At 28.9% G+C, this 14,753-nt stretch overlaps 14 non-coding genes across 14 annotated transcripts; all 14 read right to left on the bottom strand.

Moving 5' to 3' along the window:
• Nucleotides 1-2,113: 2,113 nt before the first annotated feature.
• Nucleotides 2,114-2,185, bottom strand: TRNAC-GCA (transfer RNA cysteine (anticodon GCA)). The gene has a single exon. It is a non-coding gene; the product is annotated as a tRNA-Cys (tRNA).
• Nucleotides 2,186-2,619: 434 nt separating this feature from the next.
• Nucleotides 2,620-2,691, bottom strand: TRNAC-GCA (transfer RNA cysteine (anticodon GCA)). Its single transcript has one exon. It is a non-coding gene; the product is annotated as a tRNA-Cys (tRNA).
• Nucleotides 2,692-3,121: 430 nt separating this feature from the next.
• TRNAC-GCA (transfer RNA cysteine (anticodon GCA)) lies at nucleotides 3,122-3,193 on the bottom strand. Its single transcript has one exon. It is a non-coding gene; the product is annotated as a tRNA-Cys (tRNA).
• Nucleotides 3,194-3,627: 434 nt separating this feature from the next.
• Nucleotides 3,628-3,699, bottom strand: TRNAC-GCA (transfer RNA cysteine (anticodon GCA)). The gene has a single exon. It is a non-coding gene; the product is annotated as a tRNA-Cys (tRNA).
• Nucleotides 3,700-5,145: 1,446 nt separating this feature from the next.
• TRNAC-GCA (transfer RNA cysteine (anticodon GCA)) lies at nucleotides 5,146-5,217 on the bottom strand. Its single transcript has one exon. It is a non-coding gene; the product is annotated as a tRNA-Cys (tRNA).
• A 436-nt stretch (nucleotides 5,218-5,653) lies between these two features.
• TRNAC-GCA (transfer RNA cysteine (anticodon GCA)) lies at nucleotides 5,654-5,725 on the bottom strand. Its single transcript has one exon. It is a non-coding gene; the product is annotated as a tRNA-Cys (tRNA).
• A 436-nt stretch (nucleotides 5,726-6,161) lies between these two features.
• On the bottom strand, nucleotides 6,162-6,233 carry TRNAS-GGA (transfer RNA serine (anticodon GGA)). The gene has a single exon. It is a non-coding gene; the product is annotated as a tRNA-Ser (tRNA).
• A 434-nt stretch (nucleotides 6,234-6,667) lies between these two features.
• On the bottom strand, nucleotides 6,668-6,739 carry TRNAC-GCA (transfer RNA cysteine (anticodon GCA)). The gene has a single exon. It is a non-coding gene; the product is annotated as a tRNA-Cys (tRNA).
• Nucleotides 6,740-7,175: 436 nt separating this feature from the next.
• Nucleotides 7,176-7,247, bottom strand: TRNAC-GCA (transfer RNA cysteine (anticodon GCA)). The gene has a single exon. It is a non-coding gene; the product is annotated as a tRNA-Cys (tRNA).
• A 1,953-nt stretch (nucleotides 7,248-9,200) lies between these two features.
• Nucleotides 9,201-9,272, bottom strand: TRNAC-GCA (transfer RNA cysteine (anticodon GCA)). The gene has a single exon. It is a non-coding gene; the product is annotated as a tRNA-Cys (tRNA).
• A 436-nt stretch (nucleotides 9,273-9,708) lies between these two features.
• On the bottom strand, nucleotides 9,709-9,780 carry TRNAC-GCA (transfer RNA cysteine (anticodon GCA)). The gene has a single exon. It is a non-coding gene; the product is annotated as a tRNA-Cys (tRNA).
• A 942-nt stretch (nucleotides 9,781-10,722) lies between these two features.
• TRNAS-GGA (transfer RNA serine (anticodon GGA)) lies at nucleotides 10,723-10,794 on the bottom strand. The gene has a single exon. It is a non-coding gene; the product is annotated as a tRNA-Ser (tRNA).
• Nucleotides 10,795-11,736: 942 nt separating this feature from the next.
• On the bottom strand, nucleotides 11,737-11,808 carry TRNAC-GCA (transfer RNA cysteine (anticodon GCA)). Its single transcript has one exon. It is a non-coding gene; the product is annotated as a tRNA-Cys (tRNA).
• A 942-nt stretch (nucleotides 11,809-12,750) lies between these two features.
• On the bottom strand, nucleotides 12,751-12,822 carry TRNAC-GCA (transfer RNA cysteine (anticodon GCA)). The gene has a single exon. It is a non-coding gene; the product is annotated as a tRNA-Cys (tRNA).
• Between the last annotated feature and the right edge of the window lie 1,931 nt (nucleotides 12,823-14,753).

Raw genomic sequence — 14,753 nt, 5'->3', positions numbered from 1 at the left:
CTTGTGCTAAGTTCAGCCTGATATGGATAAGCTGTCTAAATGATATTATTGAAAGGTGTGAAAAAGGTTACATTTTTATAAAAACCATACTACAGGGGGCACTTTGATTTGAGCCAAGGACCTCTTGATCTGCAGTCAAATGCTCTGCCACTGAGCTATACCCCCTACATATTAATAAAAGAAATAATGTTTTTTTGTTTTTGATACATAAAATTTGAAGATTTTTAGAAACTTTTACATTGTGGTGCACTTCCTTTACTCTGATGTGCTTTAGTCTTTCCAAGAAAGACTTTGATGATTGCATAAAGCAAACAAAATACTCAAGAATTTTTATTACACAGAATGACTCTTTGTTTTAGAGAGTCCGATGTATTAAATGAAATGATTTACATAATTTTTTTAATAACTATTTAAAAGAAAGAATTTTCCATTTTATTCCTTAATTTTCTTATTTAAACTTTATAGAAAGAAAGCAAATTTACTTCATAAGTCACGTTTAAATAAAACTTGTGCTAAGTTCAGCCTGATATGGATAAGCTGTCTAAATGATATTATTGAAATGTGTGAAAATTGTTACATTTTTATGAAAACCATACTACAGGGGGCACTTAGATTTGAGCCAAGGACCTCTTGAGCTGCAGTCAAATGCTCTGCCACTGAGCTATACCCCCTACATATTAATAAAATAAATGTTGTTTTTTTTTTTTTGATACATAAAATTTGAAGATTTTTAGACATTTTTACATTTTGGTGCACTTCCTTTACTCTGATGTGCTTTAGTCTTTCCAAAAAAGACTTTGATGATTGCATAAAGCACACAAAATACTCAAGAATTTTTATTACACAGAATGACTCTTTGTTTTAGAGAGTCCGATGTATTAAATGAAACGATTTACATAATTTTTTAATCACTATTTAAAAGAAAGAATTTTCCATTTTATTCCTTAATTTTCTTATTTAAACTTTATAGAAAGAAAGCAAATTTACTTCATAAGTCACGTTTAAATAAAACTTGTGCTAAGTTCAGCCTGATATGGATAAGCTGTCTAAATGATATTATTGAAAGGTGTGAAAATTGTTACATTTTTATGAAAACCATACTATATGGGGCACTTGGATTTGAACCAAGGATCTCTTGATCTGCAGTCAAATGCTCTGCCACTGAGCTATACCCCCTACACATTAATGAAAGAAATAATGTTTTTTTGTTTTTGATACATAAAATTTAAAGATTTTTAGAAACTTTTACATTGTGGTGCACTTCCTTTACTCTGATGTGCTTTAGTCTTTCCAAAAAAAAGACTTTGATGATTGCATAAATCACACAAAATACTCAAGAATTTTTATTACACAGAATGACTCTTTGTTTTAGAGAGTCCGATGTATTAAATGAAACGATTTACATAATTTTTTTAATCACTATTTAAAAGAAAGAATTTTCCATTTTATTCCTTAATTTTCTTATTTAAACTTTATAGAAAGAAAGAAAATTTACTTCATAAGTCAAGTTTAAATAAAACTTGTGCGAAGTTCAGTCTGATATGGATAAGCTGTCTAAATGATATTATTGAAAGGTGTGAAAATTGTTACATTTTTATGAAAACCATACTACAGGGGGCACTCGGATTTGAACCAAGGACCTCTTGATCTGCAGTCAAATGCTCTGCCACTGAGCTGTACCCCCTACATATTATTAAAAGAAATAATGTTTTTTGTTTTTGATACATAAAATTTGAAGATTTTTAGAAACTTTTACATTGTGGTGCACTTCCTTTACTCTGATGTGCTTTAGTCTTTCCAAAAAAGACTTTGATGATTGCATAAAGCACACAAAATACTCAAGAATTTTTATTACACAGAATGACGCTTTGTTTTAGAGAGTCCGATGTATTAAATGAAACGATTTACATAATTTTTTTAATCACTATTTAAAAGAAAGAATTTTCCATTTTATTCCTTAATTTTCTTATTTAAATTTTATAGAAAGAAAGCAAATTTACTTCATAAGTCACGTTTAAACAAATTTGTGCTAAGTTCAGCCTGATATGGATAAGCTGTCTAAATGATATTGAAAGATGTGAATATTGTTAAATTTTTATGAAAACCATACTACAGGGGGCACTCGGATTTGAACCAAGGACCTCTTGATCTGCAGTCAAATGCTCTGCCACTGAGCTATACCCCCTACATATTATTAAAAGAAATAATGTTTTTTTGTTTTTGATTCATAAAATTTAAAGATTTTTAGAAACTTTTACATTGTGGTGCATTTCCTTTACTCTGATGTGCTTTAGTCTTTCCAAAAAAAGACTTTGATGACTGCATAAATCACACTAAATACACAAGAATTTTTATTACACAGAATGACTCTTTGTTTTAGAGAGTCTGATGTATTAAATGAAACGATTTACATTAATATTTAATCACTATTTAAAAGAAAGAATTTTCCATTTTATTCCTTAATTTTCTTATTTAAACTTTATAGAAAGAAAGCAAATTTACTTTATAAGTCACGTTTAAACAAAACTTGTGCTAAGTTCAGCCTGATATGGATAAGCTGTCTAAATGATATTATTGAAAGGTGTGAAAAAGGTTACATTTCTATGAAAACCATACTACAGGGGGCACTCGGATTTGAACCAAGGACCTCTTGATCTGCAGTCAAATGCTCTGCCACTGAGCTATACCCCCTACATATTAATAAAAGAAATAATGTTTTTTTGTTTTCGATACATAAAATTTGAAGATTTTTAGAAACTTTTACATTGTGGTGCACTTCCTTTACTCTGATGTGCTTTAATCTTTCCAAAAAAGGCTTTGATGATTGCATAAAGCACACAAAATACTCAAGAATTTTTATTACACAGAATGACTCTTTGTTTTAGAGAGTCCGATGTATTAAATGAAACGATTTACATAATTTTTTTAATCACTATTTAAAAGAAAGAATTTTCCATTTTATTCCTTAATTTTCTTATTTAAACTTTATAGAAAGAAAGCAAATTTACTTCATAAGTCACGTTTAAACAAATTTGTGCTAAGTTCAGCCTGATATGGATAAGCTGTCTAAATGATATTGAAAGATGTGAATATTGTTAAATTTTTATGAAAACCATACTACAGGGGGCACTCGGATTTGAACCAAGGACCTCTTGATCTGCAGTCAAATGCTCTGCCACTGAGCTATACCCCCTACATATTATTAAAAGTAATAATGTTTTTTTGTTTTTGATTCATAAAATTTAAAGATTTTTAGAAACTTTTACATTGTGGTGCATTTCCTTTACTCTGATGTGCTTTAGTCTTTCCAAAAAAAGACTTTGATGACTGCATAAATCACACTAAATACACAAGAATTTTTATTACACAGAATGACTCTTTGTTTTAGAGAGTCTGATGTATTAAATGAAACGATTTACATTAATATTTAAACACTATTTAAAAGAAAGAATTTTCCATTTTATTCCTTAATTTTCTTATTTAAACTTTATAGAAAGAAAGCAAATTTACTTCATAAGTCACGTTTAAACAAAACTTGTGCTAAGTTCAGCCTGATATGGATAAGCTGTCTAAATGATATTATTGAAAGGTGTGAAAAAGGTTACATTTCGATGAAAACCATACTACAGGGGGCACTCGGATTTGAACCAAGGACCTCTTGATCTGCAGTCAAATGCTCTGCCACTGAGCTATACCCCCTACATATTAATAAAAGAAATAATGTTTTTTTGTTTTTGATACATAAAATTTGAAGATTTTTAGAAACTTTTACATTGTGGTGCACTTCCTTTACTCTGATGTGCTTTAGTCTTTCCAAAAAAGACTTTGATGATTGCATAAAGCACACAAAATACTCAAGAATTTTTACTACACAGAATGACTCTTTGTTTTAGAGAGTCCGATGTATTAAATGAAACGATTTACATAATTTTTTTAATCACTATTTAAAAGAAAGATTTTTCCATTTTATTCCTTAATTTTCTTATTTAAACTTTATAGAAAGAAAGCAAGTTTACTTCATAAGTCACGTTCAAATAAAACTTGTGCTAAGTTCAGCCTGATATGGATAAGCTGTCTAAATGATATTATTGAAAGGTGTGAAAATTGTTACATTTTTATGAAAACCATACTACAGGGGGCACTTGGATTTGAGCCAAGGACCTCTTGATCTGCAGTTAAATGCTCTGCCACTGAGCTATACCCCATACATATTAATAAAAGAAATAATGTTTTTTTGTTTTTGATACATAAAATTTGAAGATTTTTAGAAACTTTTACATTGTGGTGCACTTCCTTTACTCTGATGTGCTTTAGTCTTTCCAAAAAAGACTTTGATGATTGCATAAAGCACACAAAATACTCAAGAATTTTTATTACACAGAATGACTCTTTGTTTTAGAGAGTCCGATGTACTAAATGAAACGATTTACATAATTTTTTTAATCACTATTTAAAAGAAAGATTTTTCCATTTTATTCCTTAATTTTCTTATTTAAACTTTATAGAAAGAAAGCAAATTTACTTCATAAGTCACGTTCAAATAAAACTTGTGCTAAGTTCAGCCTGATATGGATAAGCTGTCTAAATGATATTATTGAAAGGTGTGAAAATTGTTACATTTTTATGAAAACCATACTACAGGGGGCACTTGGATTTGAGCCAAGGACCTCTTGATCTGCAGTTAAATGCTCTGCCACTGAGCTATACCCCCTACATATTAATAAAAGAAATAATGTTTTTTTGTTTTTGATACATAAAATTTGAAGATTTTTAGAAACTTTTACATTGTGGTGCACTTCCTTTACTCTGATGTGCTTTAGTCTTTCCAAAAAAGACTTTGATGATTGCATAAAGCACACAAAATACTCAAGAATTTTTATTACACAGAATGACTCTTTGTTTTAGAGAGTCCGATGTATTAAATGAAACGATTTACATAATTTTTTTAATCACTATTTAAAAGAAAGAATTTTCCATTTTATTCCTTAATTTTCTTATTTAAACTTTATAGAAAGAAAGTAAATTTACTTCATAAGTCACGTTTAAATAAAACTTGTGCTAAGTTCAGCCTGATATGGATAAGCTGTCTAAATGATATTATTGAAAGGTGTGAAAATTGTTACATTTTTATGAAAACCATACTACAGGGGGCACTCGGATTTGAACCAAGGACCTCTTGATCTGCAGTCAAATGCTCTGCCACTGAGCTATACCCCCTACAGATTAATGAAATAAATAATGTTTTTTTGTTTTTGATACAAAAAATTTAAAGATTTTTAGAAACTTTTACATTGTGGTGCACTTCCTTTACTCTGATGTGCTTTAGTCTTTCCAAAAAAAAGACTTTGATGATTGCATAAATCACACAAAATACTCAAGAATTTTTATTACACAGAATGACTCTTTGTTTTAGAGAGTCCGATGCATTAAATGAAATGATTTACATAATTTTTTTAATCACTATTTAAAAGAAAGAATTTTCCATTTTATTCCTTAATTTTCTTATTTATACTTTATAGAAAGAAAGCAAATTTACTTCATAAGTCATGTTTAAATAAAACTTGTGCTAAGTTCAGCCTGATATGGATAAGCTGTCTAAATGATATTATTGAAAGGTGTGAAAATTGTTACATTTTTATGAAAACCATACTACAGGGGGCACTCGGATTTGAACCAAGGACCTCTTGATCTGCAGTCAAATGCTCTGCCACTGAGCTATACCCCCTACAGATTAATAAATTAAATAATGTTTTTTTGTTTTTGATACAAAAAATTTAAAGATTTTTAGAAACTTTTACATTGTGGTGCACTTCCTTTACTCTGATGTGCTTTAGTCTTTCCAAAAAAAAGACTTTGATGATTGCATAAATCACACAAAATACTCAAGAATTTTTATTACACAGAATGACTCTTTGTTTTAGAGAGTCCGATGTATTAAATGAAACGATTTACATAATTTTTTTAATCACTATTTAAAAGAAATATTTTTCCATTTTATTCCTTAATTTTCTTATTTAAACTTTATAGAAAGAAAGCAAATTTACTTCATAAGTCACGTTCAAATAAAACTTGTGCTAAGTTCAGCCTGATATGGATAAGCTGTCTACATGATATTATTGAAAGGTGTGAAAATTGTTACATTTTTATGAAAACCATACTACAGGGGGCACTTGGATTTGAGCCAAGGACCTCTTGATCTCCAGTTAAATGCTCTGCCACTGAGCTATACCCCCTACATATTAATAAAAGAAATAATGTTTTTTTGTTTTTGATACATAAAATTTGAAGATTTTTAGAAACTTTTACATTGTGGTGCACTTCCTTTACTCTGATGTGCTTTAGTCTTTCCAAAAAAGACTTTGATGATTGCATAAAGCACACAAAATACTCAAGAATTTTTATTACACAGAATGACTCTTTGTTTTAGAGAGTCCGATGTATTAAATGAAACGATTTACATAATTTTTTTAATCACTATTTAAAAGAAAGAATTTTCCATTTTATTCCTTAATTTTCTTATTTAAACTTTATAGAAAGAAAGTAAATTTACTTCATAAGTCACGTTTAAATAAAACTTGTGCTAAGTTCAGCCTGATATGGATAAGCTGTCTAAATGATATTATTGAAAGGTGTGAAAATTGTTACATTTTTATGAAAACCATACTACAGGGGGCACTCGGATTTGAACCAAGGACCTCTTGATCTGCAGTCAAATGCTCTGCCACTGAGCTATACCCCCTACAGATTAATAAAATAAATAATGTTTTTTTGTTTTTGATACAAAAAATTTAAAGATTTTTAGAAACTTTTACATTGTGGTGCACTTCCTTTACTCTGATGTGCTTTAGTCTTTCCAAAAAAAAGACTTTGATGATTGCATAAATCACACAAAATACTCAAGAATTTTTATTACACAGAATGACTCTTTGTTTTAGAGAGTCCGATGCATTAAATGAAATGATTTACATAATTTTTTTAATCACTATTTAAAAGAAAGAATTTTCCATTTTATTCCTTAATTTTCTTATTTAAACTTTAAAGAAAGAAAGCAAATTTACTTCATAAGTCACGTTTAAAAAAAACTTGTGCTAAGTTCAGCCTGATATGGATAAGCTGTCTAAATGATATTATTGAAAGGTGTGAAAATTGTTACATTTTTATGAAAACCATACTACAGGGGGCACTCAGATTTGAACCAAGGACCTCTTGATCTGCAGTCAAATGCTCTGCCACTGAGCTATACCCCCTACTTATTCATAAAAGAAATAATGTTTTTTTGTTTTTGATACATAAAATTTAAAGATTTTTAGAAACTTTTACATTGTGGTGCACTTCCTTTACTCTGATGTGCTTTAGTCTTTCCAAAAAAAAGACTTTGATGATTGCATAAATCACACAAAATACTCAAGAATTTTTATTACACAGAATGACTCTTTGTTTTAGAGAGTCCGATGTATTCAATGAAATGATTTACATAATTTTTTTAATCACTATTTAAAAGAAAGAATTTTCCATTTTATTCCTTAATTTTCTTATTTATACTTTATAGAAAGAAAGCAAATTTACTTCATAAGTCACGTTTAAACAAAACTTGTGCTAAGTTCAGCCTGATATGGATAAGCTGTCTAAATGATATTATTGAAAGGTGTGAAAAAGGTTACATTTTTATAAAAACCATACTACAGGGGGCACTTGGATTTGAGCCAAGGACCTCTTGATCTGCAGTCAAATGCTCTGCCACTGAGCTATACCCCCTACATCTTAATAAAAGAAATAATGTTTTTTTGTTTTTGATACATAAAATTTGAAGATTTTTAGAAACTTTTACATTGTGGTGCACTTCCTTTACTCTGATGTGCTTTAGTCTTTCCAAGAAAGACTTTGATGATTTCATAAAGTACACAAAATACTCAAGAATTTTTATTACACAGAATGACTCTTTGTTTTAGAGAGTCCGATGTATTAAATGAAACGATTTACATAATTTTTTTAATAACTATTTAAAAGAAAGAATTTTCCATTTTATTCCTTAATTTTCTTATTTAAACTTTATAGAAAGAAAGCAAATTTACTTCATATGTCACGTTTAAATAAAACTTGTGCTAAGTTCAGCCTGATATGGATAAGCTGTCTAAATGATATTATTGAAAGGTGTGAAAATTGTTACATTTTTATGAAAACCATACTACAGGGGGCACTTAGATTTTAGCCAAGGACCTCTTGATCTGCAGTCAAATGCTCTGCCACTGAGCTATACCCCCTACATATTAATAAAAGAAATAATGTTTTTTTGTTTTTGATACATAAAATTTGAAGATGTTTAGACATTTTTACATTGTGGTGCACTTCCTTTACTCTGATGTGCTTTAGTCTTTCCAAAAAAGACTTTGATGATTGCATAAAGCACACAAAATACTCAAGAATTTTTATTACACAGAATGACTCTTTGTTTTAGAGAGTCCGATGTATTAAATGAAACGATTTACATAATTTTTTTAATCACTATTTAAAAGAAAGAATTTTCTATTTTATTCCTTAATTTTCTTATTTAAACTTTATAGAAAGAAAGCAAATTTACTTCATAAGTCACGTTTAAATAAAACTTGTGCTAAGTTCAGCCTGATATGGATAAGCTGTCTAAATAAAATTATTGAAAGGTGTGAAAATTGTTACATTTTTATGAAAACCATACTATATGGGGCACTCAGATTTGAACCAAGGATCTCTTAATCTGCAGTCAAATGCTCTGCCACTGAGCTATACCCCCTACACATTAATGAAAGAAATAATGTTTTTTTGTTTTTGATACATAAAATTTAAAGATTTTTAGAAACTTTTACATTGTGGTGCACTTCCTTTACTCTGATGTGCTTTAGTCTTTCCAAGAAAGACTTTGATGATTTCATAAAGCACACAAAATACTCAAGAATTTTTATTACACAGAATGACTCTTTGTTTTAGAGAGTCCGATGTATTAAATGAAACGATTTACATAATTTTTTTATAACTATTTAAAAGAAAGAATTTTCCATTTTATTCCTTAATTTTCTTATTTAAACTTTATAGAAAGAAAGCAAATTTACTTCATAAGTCACGTTTAAATAAGACTTGTGCTAAGTTCAGCCTGATATGGATAAGCTGTCTAAATGATATTATTGAAAGGTGTGAAAATTGTTACATTTTTATGAAAACCATACTACAGGGGGCACTCGGATTTGAACCAAGGACCTCTTGATCTGCAGTCAAATGCTCTGCCACTGAGCTATACCCCCTACAGATTAATAAAATAAATAATGTTTTTTTGTTTTTGATACAAAAAATTTAAAGATTTTTAGAAACTTTTACATTGTGGTGCACTTCCTTTACTCTGATGTGCTTTAGTCTTTCCAAAAAAAAGACTTTGATGATTGCATAAATCACACAAAATACTCAAGAATTTTTATTACACAGAATGACTCTTTGTTTTAGAGAGTCCGATGCATTAAATGAAATGATTTACATAATTTTTTTAATCACTATTTAAAAGAAAGAATTTTCCATTTTATTCCTTAATTTTCTTATTTAAACTTTAAAGAAAGAAAGCAAATTTACTTCATAAGTCACGTTTAAAAAAAACTTGTGCTAAGTTCAGCCTGATATGGATAAGCTGTCTAAATGATATTATTGAAAGGTGTGAAAATTGTTACATTTTTATGAAAACCATACTACAGGGGGCACTCAGATTTGAACCAAGGACCTCTTGATCTGCAGTCAAATGCTCTGCCACTGAGCTATACCCCCTACTTATTCATAAAAGAAATAATGTTTTTTTGTTTTTGATACATAAAATTTGAAGATGTTTAGACATTTTTACATTGTGGTGCACTTCCTTTACTCTGATGTGCTTTAGTCTTTCCAAAAAAGACTTTGATGATTGCATAAAGCACACAAAATACTCAAGAATTTTTATTACACAGAATGACTCTTTGTTTTAGAGAGTCCGGTGTATTAAATGAAACGATTTACATAATTTTTTTAATCACTATTTAAAAGAAAGAATTTTCCATTTTATTCCTTAATTTTCTTATTTAAACTTTATAGAAAGAAAGCAAATTTACTTCATAAGTCACGTTTAAATAAAACTTGTGCTAAGTTCAGCCTGATATGGATAAGCTGTCTAAATGATATTATTGAAAGGTGTGAAAATTGTTACATTTTTATGAAAACCATACTATATGGGGCACTCGGATTTGAACCAAGGATCTCTTAATCTGCAGTCAAATGCTCTGCCACTGAGCTATACCCCCTACACATTAATGAAAGAAATAATGTTTTTTTGTTTTTGATACATAAAATTTAAAGATTTTTAGAAACTTTTACATTGTGGTGCACTTCCTTTACTCTGATGTGCTTTAGTCTTTCCAAAAAAAAGACTTTGATGATTGCATAAATCACACAAAATACTCAAGAATTTTTATTACACAGAATGACTCTTTGTTTTAGAGAGTCCGATGTATTAAATGAAACGATTTACATAATTTTTTTAATCACTATTTAAAAGAAAGAATTTTCCATTTTATTCCTTAATTTTCTTATTTAAACTTTATAGAAAGAAAGCAAATTTACTTCATAAGTCACGTTCAAATAAAACTTGTGCTAAGTTCAGCCTGATATGGATAAGCTGTCTAAATGATATTATTGAAAGGTGTGAAAATTGTTACATTTTTATGAAAACCATACTACAGGGGGCACTTGGATTTGAGCCAAGGACCTCTTGATCTCCAGTTAAATGCTCTGCCACTGAGCTATACCCCCTACATATTAATAAAAGAAATAATGTTTTTTTGTTTTTGATACATAAAATTTGAAGATTTTTAGAAACTTTTACATTGTGGTGCACTTCCTTTACTCTGATGTGCTTTAGTCTTTCCAAAAAAGACTTTGATGATTGCATAAAGCACACAAAATACTCAAGAATTTTTATTACACAGAATGACTCTTTGTTTTAGAGAGTCCGATGTATTAAATGAAACGATTTACATAATTTTTTTAATCACTATTTAAAAGAAAGAATTTTCCATTTTATTCCTTAATTTTCTTATTTAAACTTTATAGAAAGAAAGTAAATTTACTTCATAAGTCACGTTTAAATAAAACTTGTGCTAAGTTCAGCCTGATATGGATAAGCTGTCTAAATGATATTATTGAAAGGTGTGAAAATTGTTACATTTTTATGAAAACCATACTACAGGGGGCACTCGGATTTGAATCAAGGACCTCTTGATCTGCAGTCAAATGCTCTGCCACTGAGCTATACCCCCTACAGATTAATAAAATAAATAATGTTTTTTTGTTTTTGATACAAAAAATTTAAAGATTTTTAGAAACTTTTACATTGTGGTGCACTTCCTTTACTCTGATGTGCTTTAGTCTTTCCAAAAAAAAGACTTTGATGATTGCATAAATCACACAAAATACTCAAGAATTTTTATTACACAGAATGACTCTTTGTTTTAGAGAGTCCGATGCATTAAATGAAATGATTTACATAATTTTTTTAATCACTATTTAAAAGAAAGAATTTTCCATTTTATTCCTTAATTTTCTTATTTAAACTTTAAAGAAAGAAAGCAAATTTACTTCATAAGTCACGTTTAAATAAAACTTGTGCTAAGTTCAGCCTGATATGGATAAGCTGTCTAAATGATATTATTGAAAGGTGTGAAAATTGTTACATTTTTATGAAAACCATACTACAGGGGGCACTCGGATTTGAACCAAGGACCTCTTGATCTGCAGTCAAATGCTCTGCCACTGAGCAATACCCCCTACATATTAATAAAAGAAATAATGTTTTTTTGTTTTTGATACATAAAATTTAAAGATTTTTAGAAACTTTTACATTGTGGTGCACTTCCTTTACTCTGATGTGCTTTAGTCTTTCCAAAAAAAAGACTTTCATGATTGCATAAATCACACAAAATACTCAAGAATTTTTATTACACAGAATGACTCTTTGTTTTAGAGAGTCCGAAGTAATAAATGAAACGATTTACATAATTTTTTTAATCACTATTTAAAAGAAAGAATTTTCCATTTTATTCCTTAATTTTCTTATTTAAACTTTATAGAAAGAAAGCAAATTTACTTCATAAGTCACGTTTAAACAAAACTTGTGCTAAGTTCAGACTGATATGGATAAGCTGTCTAAATGATATTATTGAAAGGTGTGAAAAAGGTTACATTTTTATGAAAACCATACTACAGGGGGCACTCGGATTTGAGCCAAGGACCTCTTGATCTGAAGTCAAATGCTCTGCCACTGAGCTATATCCCCTACATATTAATAAAAGAAATAATGTTTTTTTGTTTTTGATACATAAAATTTGAAGATTTTTAGAAACTTTTACATTGTGGTGCACTTCCTTTACTCTGATGTGCTTTAATCTTTCCAAAAAAGGCTTTGATGATTGCATAAAGCACACAAAATACTCAAGAATTTTTATTACACAGAATGACTCTTTGTTTTAGAGAGTCCGATGTATTAAATGAAATGATTTACATAATTTTTTTAATCACTATTTAAAAGAAAGAATTTTCCATTTTATTCCTTAATTTTCTTATTTAAACTTTATAGAAAGAAAGCAAATTTACTTCATAAGTCACGTTTAAATAAAACTTGTGCTAAGTTCAGCCTGATATGGATAAGCTGTCTAAATGATATTATTGAAAGGTGGGAAAATTGTTACATTTTTATGAAAACCATACTACAGGGGGCACTTGGATTTGAACCAAGGTCTTCTTGATCTGCAGTCAAATGCTCTGCCACTGAGCTATACCCCCTACATATTATTAAAAGAAATAATGTTTTTTGTTTTTGATAAATAAAATTTGAAGATTTTTAGAAACTTTTACATTGTGGTTCACTTCCTTTACTCTGATGTGCTTTAGTCTTTCCAAGAAAGACTTTGATGATTGCATAAAGCACACAAAATACTCAAGAATTTTTATTAAACAGAATGACTCTTTGTTTTAGAGAGTCCGATGAATTAAATGAAACGATTTACATAATTTTTTTAATCACTATTTAAAAGAAAGAATTTTCCATTTTATTCCTTAATTTTCTTATTTAAACTTTATAGAAAGAAAGCAAATTTACTTCATAAGTCACGTTTAAATAAAACTTGTGCTAAGTTCAGCCTGATATGGATAAGATGTCTAAACGATATTATTGAAAGGTGTGAAAATTGTTACATTTTTATGAAAACCATACTATATGGGGCACTCGGATTTGAACCAAGGATCTCTTGATCTGCAGTCAAATGCTCTGCCACTGAGCTATACCCCCTACACATTAATGAAAGAAATAATGTTTTTTTGTTTTTGATACATAAAATTTAAAGATTTTTAGAAACTTTTACATTGTGGTGCACTTCCTTTACTCTGATGTGCTTTAGTCTTTCAAAAAAAAAGACTTTGATGATTGCATAAATCACACAAAATACTCAAGAATTTTTATTACACAGAATGACTCTTTGTTTTAGAGAGACCGATGTATTAAATGAAACGATTTACATAATTTTTTTAATCACTATTTAAAAGAAAGAATTTTCCATTTTATTCCTTAATTTTCTTATTTAAACTTTATAGAAAGAAAGCAAATTTACTTCATAAGTCACGTTTAAATAAAACTTGTGCTAAGTTCAGCCTGATATGGATAAGCTGTCTAAATGATATTATTGAAAGGTGTGAAAATTGTTACATTTTTATGAAAACCATACTACAGAAGGCACTCGGATTTGAACCAAGGACCTCTTGATGTGCAGTCAAATGCTCTGCTACTAAGCAATACCCCCTACATATTAATAAAAGAAATAATGTTTTTTTGTTTTTGATACATAAAATTTAAAGATTTTTAGAAACTTTTACATTGTGGTGCACTTCCTTTACTCTGATGTGCTTTAGTCTTTCCAAAAAAAAGACTTTCATGATTGCATAAATCACACAAAATACTCAAGAATTTTTATTACACAGAATGACTCTTTGTTTTAGAGAGTCCGAAGTATTAAATGAAACGATTTACATAATTTTTTTAATCACTATTTAAAAGAAAGAATTTTCCATTTTATTCCTTAATTTTCTTATTTAAACTTTATAGAAAGAAAGCAAATTTACTTCATAAGTCACGTTTAAACAAAACTTGTGCTAAGTTCAGCCTGATATGGATAAGCTGTCTAAATGATATTATTGAAAGGTGTGAAAAAGGTTACATTTTTATGAAAACCATACTACAGGGGGCACTCGGATTTGAGCCAAGGACCTCTTAATCTGCAGTCAAATGCTCTGCCACTGAGCTATATCCCCTACATATTAATAAAAGAAATAATGTTTTTTTGTTTTTGATACATAAAATTTGAAGATTTTTAGAAACTTTTACATTGTGGTGCACTTCCTTTACTCTGATGTGCTTTAATCTTTCCAAAAAAGGCTTTGATGATTGCATAAAGCACACAAAATACTCAAGAATTTTTATTACACAGAATGACTCTTTGTTTTAGAGAGTCCGATGTATTAAATGAAATGATTTACATAATTTTTTTAATCACTATTTAAAAGAAAGAATTTTCCATTTTATTCCTTAATTTTCTTATTTAAACTTTATAGAAAGAAAGCAAATTTACTTCATAAGTCACGTTTAAATAAAACTTGTGCTAAGTTCAGCCTGATATGGATAAGCTGTCTAAATGATATTATTGAAAGGTGTGAAAATTGTT

Source organism: Anomaloglossus baeobatrachus, chromosome 1 (assembly GCF_048569485.1).
Source record: "Anomaloglossus baeobatrachus isolate aAnoBae1 chromosome 1, aAnoBae1.hap1, whole genome shotgun sequence".
NCBI lineage: Eukaryota > Metazoa > Chordata > Amphibia > Anura > Aromobatidae > Anomaloglossus > Anomaloglossus baeobatrachus.
The sequence above is the reverse complement of the archived record's forward strand: the minus strand, read 5'-3'. Positions and strand labels throughout refer to the sequence as shown.